The sequence below is a fragment of the Dipodomys merriami genome, unplaced genomic scaffold, assembly GCF_024711535.1.
Source record: "Dipodomys merriami isolate MVZ:Mamm:240054 unplaced genomic scaffold, mDipMer1.0.p SCAF_25, whole genome shotgun sequence".
Taxonomy (NCBI): domain Eukaryota; kingdom Metazoa; phylum Chordata; class Mammalia; order Rodentia; family Heteromyidae; genus Dipodomys; species Dipodomys merriami.
This window is the reverse complement of record NW_027203937.1, coordinates 16,444,102-16,452,814: the sequence shown is the minus strand read 5'-3', so window position 1 is coordinate 16,452,814 and position 8,713 is coordinate 16,444,102.

Genomic DNA, 8,713 nt, shown 5'->3' with positions numbered 1-8,713 from the left:
TTTGAGGTTGTTACATAGTGTAAGTGATCAACTTTTTACATTGTTTCATTGATTTTTTTTCATAAGGCTTGCCTATTTTTTCTAGTGTCATTTATTAACCCAGTTTTATTTATTTGCAACACTACCTTTTCATATGTCTAGTTTTAACAAGTTTTGGTCTTTTTCTAGGCTTTCTATGTTATTCCATTGGGCTATTTAGCTATTTCTGCAATAATACCACTTTGCTTATTATAGCTTTATACAGTTTCAGCATCTGAAAAAGAGCTTACTGGAGTTGCCTATATAGCTGTGGTTTCTCTATGAGATCTGCTGGTCATTTTAGTAGCTAGACTATTCTCTAAATTCAGATGAATGATTAATACTATTATTAATTTCTAACATATGATCATTCTATTCTGAAGAATCAGCCCCATCTTGGAACCAAAGTATATTGAGAGAGAGAGATAGTCAAATAGATACTAAAGGGGTTTAGAGATGGAGGGTACTCTATTCTGGACTTTGGCAAAGCTCATGGCAAAATGTGTGTGCCCTATAGGAGGCAGTAAATTCTGCTGCTGTCAGAATTTCCCAAGGTTTGGGTGGAGGAAATACTTAGAAATCTGAGGACCCCCTAGTATGTGACATACACACACACACACATACACACACACACACACACACACACACACACACACACACACACACACACTCAACGGGATGGGCAGAGGCTCTGAGTGATGTGCAGGCTCCCTCTTGGCTGCATGTTTCTGTTCTGCTTGGGTTCCTCAGTAGTTGCTATTGCTGCTGCCACCTGCTGTTGACAGTATTTAGCCCAGCAGTTCTTGAACCACACCTGTACTTATTGTTTGTTACTAACCCATGTGCCTCTTTCTTTGTAACTAGAATACAGGCTATCTCCTGAGTTTCTTTTAGACATTTCCTGCTGTTGATGCTCTTTCTGGTAAAAGGGTAGAGGAATGAGTTCCTAAGCTTCTTACATTTTTCTTACCTCTTCTGCCCACTTTCGGATGTTACCTGCTTGAATCCCTTGCACTAGTCAGTGCTGAATGAAGCTGACTTTGGTTCTACACATGCCTGATTGGGTAAGTCTGCTCTCCACGGGCAGGCCTAAAACATAGTCCTTTGAGATATCCAACACATGTTCTGTAATCCAGTTTACCAGGAATAGATACTGTGTTTTCTTTTCTATCTGACTTTAAAGAATATTTCTAAAGTATTTCAGCACTGAGCTGAAGAGGCAAAGATAATAGGACACCCACCAAATCTCAACAGTTTCTAGAAGCCAATCTGAAATTTGAACCTAATTCTCTTAGCCAGTGTGTGTTCTATCTCATATATATTCTACCATTCCTCTCTTTGATTACTAGATGCCATTAATGATAGTGTTAGTTGTTTTATATACATACCTTATTTAGGTCTTATAACAACTTTGTGAGACCCTAACTATTATCCTTATTTTATAGATGATGCCTAGAGAAGATAAGTTACTTGCTCAATTTCATAGATTTTGAAAGTGGTGGAATTGAGACTTGAACATAAATTGTTAAAAATACAAAGATGCTACTGTTTTCCATTAAACTATAGTTGGATATTAGCAGCAGTAATAATATTCATAATTCCTTGAACAGTAACAAAATGATTATATAACCTCATAAAATAATAATGTACTTATAATTTATTTCTTAAAAAATATATGTGATCAGGCATGGTGGCTCACACATGTAACTGTAGTTACTGAGGAAGTGAAGATTATGAGGATCATGATTTGAGGCCAGTCTAGGGGAAAAAAAGTGAGACATCTCACCTCAATCAAGGAACAAAGCATGGTGGTTTACACTTGTGGTGCCAGCTAAGACATAAAAGGATAGTGGTATGAGTCCAGCCTCCCCTCCCTCCATCCCCACTCCCTGCCAAAAAAGATAAGTAAAACAATAAAAAAAAGGACTAGAGATATGACTCAAATGGTTTCCTGCCTAGCAAACATGAGGTTCTGATCTAAAAAACCCCAGTGCAGCCAAAATGAATAAATAAGTGAATGAATGAATGAAGTGCATCATAACACTGCTACACCAACCTGAGATGCTTTCTAATAGCTCTAGGCATTCCTTTAACTTTGTAAATTAAATAGGTCAGTGGAAAACCAGGCAAGATCAAAACATTCAGCACATTTATGGTGATATGTATCTTTCAAAATAACTTTCTGCCATCAACTCTTCTTCAGATCAACTCTCTATGTAGAATATTTGTTGAGAGGAATTAAGGAATTGTTTATATATTTATGGTTGGTCTAAAAAGGCAGCCATTGTCCCAAATCCTTTTAGGTGCTAACATTCAGTTGCTGTGAAAAAGAAATGCTCTCATTCTGCAGAGGTCGCTACTGGATGTCTCCCCCTTCTTCCACCTTACCATTGACCCTCCAACTCCTCCCCAGCCTTCAATGCCTCAGGAGGTTGATCTACATAGAACCATCCATAGCCTATCAGTAGGGCTGAGCTACAGAGAATACCGACATATAACTGGGGGGGCGGAAAGGGGGGGGGAGGAGAAGGTGGAAGCTGGAATACAATCTGATTTTATGCCTTGTCAGATGGCCCTCTCTACATGGGCTTATCCATCTGTGGTTCTAGTAACTGCTCTGTCTGCTCATCCCTTCAGGCTCATAACTGATAGCATCTTCCCAACCAGGCTGTTTCCAGCTCTGTGACACTGCATTATTCTTTGTGCGATTTTTGCCCATATCTTTGTAAATAGTCTCTTTATTAGACTATTCTCAGATTATCAATCTGAAAGTCTTCTCAAGTGGTTCCTTTTGGGACCCATCGCTATATACTGAAGTGGCGGATGATCATATCCCTGGCAGAGAGTGGGTAATGTGTATCTTCAGAGACCAAGGACTTAGTTTCTGCAGCTCTTCCTTCCATCCCATAAATTACCTCATGGAGTTATTATTAGATTATAGCATTAATTTTACTACTGTTAACTGCATACTCTATGGCATGTAGGCCTGTAACAGGAGGCCCATTAATGTTTGAGTTGGGTTTTCTGTTACTTTTCATGAAGTGTCCTTGTGTAGTTCATGGGTTATGAAACTGCAAAATCCAGAGATAGGTTGTGCTTCAGAATTAGGTGACCTGCTCGGTTGACAATATCATTAAAGACCTTGTTGGCCATCCAGTGGTATCCTAAGTCTGGTTTTCTATATAAGTCTGGTTTTCTATAGACTTGTAAAAAGAGAGTTGCTTCTACTCATTTACATTTGGTGGAAAATAGTTTCTTCCAGATACTCTCTCCAAAAAAAAAAAAAAATCCAGAAAACTATTTCCCAGAAACCCTCATCCAACTTTTTCTTGCTTTTCACTGCTATAGTCAGTTCATGTTCTCTTCCTTGAGGCTTAGTAGTTAAAACCAGGAGATGAAATTGTTCTAATCATATTTGTGTGTATATGTGTGTGCCAGTATTTTGGTGGTGGTGGTGGTGGTGTTTTGTAGGGCTTGAGCTCACAGCCTGGGCATGGTCCCTTAGCTTTTTTCCACTCAAGCCTAGTTCTCTACCACTTAAGCTCCACTTCTGTTCTGGCCCTTCAATCAAGGGTGAGGTCAATTTCTCCAAAAGCATTTGAACTCCATGGTAGGGAAGAAGAGGGCGATTGATAATGAACCACAATTAAGAGAACTACTAAGATAATCACAATATCTTATACATATTACTAGCTATATAAGCCAATAGTATCCCCTGCTTAAACTATTTTTACTAGTTTCCTTCTCATCTAGAAAGATTTCACAGCTGGGCACTGGTAGCTCACACCTGTAATCCTAGCTACTCAGGAGGCTAAGATCTGAGGATTGAAGTTCAAAGTTAGCCTGGGCAGGAAAGTCTTATCTCCAGTTAACTACCAGAAAGCTGGAAGTGGCCCTGTTGAGCAAAATAGAGCGTAGGGACACTGCCCAGGACCTGAGTTCAAGCCCCACAACTGACAAAAAAAAAAAAAAAAAAGGAAGATTTTAGTACTAGTCCTAGCTCTTCCATTGACTAGCTATGTGACTTTGGGCATAGATTCAAGCCATCTTCATCTTAGCTTCTGCTTCTGTAAAATTAAGATTAATAACAGCTCTTTAGAGTGAGATGAGAGATAAGAAAACACTTTCTGATGAATAAAGAATTACACAAAAGTGAGTACTATTTTATTTTAGTAACAGCATTTAACATGAGATCTATTCTCCTAACAGAAGTTTAAGTATGCAATATAGTATTATCATTAGTCTTTTGTGAGAGGAGCTAACCTCTTGGCCTTGTATGTGCTAGGCAGGTATTCTTCCAGTTGAGCCATACCTCCGGCTCTTGTTCTCTATAATGATAGTAGCATTGTTCTCACCTTACCCTAGAGATCATGTTGTACTCTTTAGTGAACAAATTAATTACTCCTTGACTTGAAAATGCCAGATTATTAACAACCTCCCCTAAGGTTTTATCTTCTTCCCTTTTCTTAAGGGATTTCTCTCTGAGCAACTGAGAGCTAGAGGGTTTCTCTACTGTCTGGCAAAGAACCAAAATGTACAGTCATCCTATTTAAGTCAGTCTAAAAGTACTTATTAATACTTACTTGTGCTGTATAGTATAACCATAACAAATAATTAGTGTGGATTGTCACAGGGAAAGTAGACTTCTAGCCAACTGGAGATTAGTCAAGCAACAAACATTTATTGTCTTATCTTCAAGAAATCATACATGCTTCCATCAATGTAAGGACTTTTATGAGTTGTATATGATAAAGAGAAAGGTGCTAAAGAAGTGAGTATATGGTTAGGGAATCTGGCAAAGTAAGTTTTAAGAATAGAATGTAGAGAGTTTAGGACACCTATGAATCTGTGTGTTTCCCTTTCTAATTCCCCAAAGATGAATACTTTAGAGAAACAGTGACTGGTTTCAGTTTACTGTAAATAATTTTCAGTAATAATTTTCCTAATATGGACATATGTATAAAGATGCTTCTTCCATGGGCTGGGAAGGTGGCTCAGTGGTAGAGCGCTTGCCTTGCATGCATGAGGCCCTGGGTTCAGCACCACATAAGCAAAAAGAAAAAAGCCAGAAGTGGCGCTGTGGCTCAAGTGGTAGAGCACTAGCCTTGAGCTGAAGAGCTGAGAGACAGCACCCAGGCCCAAAGTTCAGGCCCCACTACTGGACCCAAAAAAACAAAAAAACAAACAACAACAAAAAAGATGCTTCTTCCTTAAAACTGAGTAAAGCTAATAATTAGACCTAATAATTCAGGCCTCTAAGGTTGTTGTGATTCTTATTTGGGCAAATATTTTCCAAATATTTCTCTCTTTGCCCTGTCCTATCCTGGGGTTAACCAATCAGTACAGGAGGGATGGGGCCTATGTATTTAAATGAAAAGTAACACACAAACCCTGTAAACCTGTTGATTTAAGACAATGTGTTCGGAATATCCAAGTGCTCCTATTCTTTTCATCCAATGTTTTCTCCTATAATATCAGAGGAGCTCAAGGGATAAGTAAATAAGTCCTTGGGCACTTACTTGTTTGAGAACTATGTCTGTTATGTTTGGACACAATAGCAGAACTATAAGGTAGTTATACTCTGTGCCTTATACACTAGTATTATATATATATATATATATATGTATACACATATGTATATATACATATCAGGGAACTTGGTTTTATTAGTAATTTTAATCTAGTTAGGAAATAGTACATATCCATAAAAGGAGTTTTAAAAGGAGCATATGCCACTAAATAAGTGATTAAAACCAATGAAGTATGGCAAGTAGTTTGCTGCTAACAATTAGCAAATTTTTTAAAATATATTTTTATTGTGAAAATACTGTACAGAGGGCTTACAATTACATGGGTAAGATAATGAGCACATTTCTTATCAAGCATTGTAGCCTCCTGCTTTGTTTCCCCTTCCCATCCCTTCATATCCCCCCCCGTCCCCCCCACCAAAGTTGTAAAGTTCATTTTTCGACATAACGACTTGTACATCTCATTGTTGCAATGGGTCCTCCTGTATCCCTGTTTTAACAACAATTAGTAAATTTTAAATGATTTGCCTACAATTATAAGGACAATAGGACATCATTGGCATTTCAGTTTCACTATCTTAAATCTGAGAGAAAGGAGTGGCATTATTATACTAAATAGAAATTTTAAATTGCACAAAATAATACTTTCATATAAAGTGAATCCATTAAAGTAGTTTTTTTTTCTATGAGACTGGGGAAAAGCCTAAGAATAGTTAACACAAGTTTTAGAATTTCCTAAAATAGACAAGGTTTTCACTTTTTTCTGTGTGAATGTGGGTACTTGGGCTTGAACTCAGGGCCTCTTGCTTTGGTTGGCTACTTTGCTCAAGGATGGTGCTTTACCACTTGGGCCACCTGTCTACTTTTTTAACCAGCTTTTTGCTGATTAATTGAAGACAAAGGTCTCACAGATTTTTCTGCCCCATATGGCATTAATCTGTGATCCCCAGATCTTACAGACCTGATCCACCAACATCCAGCTTAAAATAGAATATTATCAGGAGCTGATATGTTTGGAAATTTATGTAGAGGACATGAGTGTAGAGTTACACCATGAAGTATAAGATTTTAGTATTGGGAAAGAGAGAAAGATTTAAGTCTAAACTCTAGAAACAAGTAACACAGTGACTTTAGAACAAGGGGAACTAACATTGGATGAGTGATGGTTGTTAATTTACTACATATCTAACATGTTAACTCATTTTCACGCATATAAGAACCTGGGACCACATTCCTGGGATTACATTCCTAACTTTGCAGATACGGAAACTGAATTCAGGAAAGAAAAAGCAAATTGCCCAACATCAGCCATGTAGGAAAAGAAGTAAATTAAAAATGAGCATAAGTTCTTTTTGGTAGCTCTCAACAGGACTACCGTCTGTGAAAGCTGGTGTAGCTTTCAAAACCAGGAGGACAAGAAGCCTTTAGAAGGCAGTCTTGTTAAGCTAGATAGGTGAGATGATATGGAAACTTCTAGCTTGGCCAATACAGTTGTGTGAGTGAGCTCAAGTAAAGGAATTGCCTCAGCCAATTTGCAAAATTGTGAGAAATAGAGTTGGAAGAATGGCTTGTGGACTTGGAAGCTTAGCTCAGTTGGTAGAGCCAATGAGCAAAAGCAGCAGGTACCAAGTTCAAGTCCCAGACTAGAACCAAAAAAGAAATAAAAGCAAGGAAGAGTGACTTACTATGAGGCATATATAACTGAAACAACCAGGCCTTGTCTTTAGATTCTCTTTATTCTGAGGCTGACATTCTTTTTTTTTTTTTTTGGGTCCGGTCGTGGGGCCTGAACTCTGGGCCTGGGCACTGTCCCTCAGCTCTTCAGCTCAAGGCTAGCACTCTACCACTTGAGCCACAATGCCACTTCTGGCTTTTTTCTTTTTGCTTATGTGGTGCTGAGGAATCGAACCCAGGGCCTCATGCATGCAAGGCAAGCGCTCTACCACTGAGCTACTTTCCCAGCCCGCTGACATTCTTTTTATAACATATATTATCACATTGTTACCTATAACAAAAGTCTTGATAAGATCATCTGTAAAGCTCCTTTACCAGGTTTGATTCCTAGCTCCACTGCTCAATAGCTTTGTGACTTCAAGTAAGACACAGAACCTCCCTGTGCTTTGGCATTGTCATCTGTTGAAAAGAAATAAGAATAGAACCTCCTTGAGCGAGGGGCCAGCAGCTCACACGTGTAATTCCTAGCTACTCGAGAGGCTGAGATCTGAGGATCAAGATTCAAAGCCAGACCAGACAAGAAAATCTATGAGACTGTTATCTTCAATTAATTACCCCAAAAGCTGGAAGTAAAGCTGTGGCTCAAGTGGTACAGCACTAACCTTGAGTAAAAAAGCTCAGGGACAGTGCCCAGGCCCTGAGTTCAAGCCCCAGGAATTGCACACATACCCACAAAAAGAACTCCATTAAAGACTTGTAAATGAGGTAACACAAATGAAAACTTACAACAGGAGCTGAGTTACAGAGGATGCTCAAGGCAATAATTCTGATGATGTTTTCTTGTGTGAGTAGCATGGACATTGAAGAGTATGACAAACCTTTCTGATAGACCAATGAATTGGTTTTACATCTTTATGACAAGCAGAGTTTATGTTATAGTGATAGCTGGTGTAGCAAGTCCTTGTGGATTCACCTATAAAATATTTTTATATTTTTTGTCATTTAATTACCACTGTGAAAACAATTAGAAGTCACAGAGTCAATAAATAGTTACATAGCATTTGTTATGTGGTTTTGCTGGGCCTTGGAGGAAATAATGGTAAGGTAATAATAAACAGGAATGGTCTTTGTTATTACAGAAATTACAATATAGTGGAGAAAAAAAGAAAAAGCAAGCCAGTGATGAGTGTAGTGCACACAAAAAACTGTTTTGTTAAGGAAAGTATGTGGTACCATAAGGAAAACATAGGCAATATTTGTGACCTAGATTGGGAAGGCAGACCAAATAAAATATAAATGGATAGCTGAGAGAGCCAAGTAGGAGAGTTAGCCAGAGTGATACCTGAAATTTTTACCACAAGTCAAGTCTAGCTAACTCAAGTAGTAAGGCACATAGGAAAGTAGTAAAGAGAATGAACACTCCTACATTGGATAAAGCCTTTAACATTGGAATTTATTCCTGACAACTGAGAATAGGACAAAAGCTAGTTAAC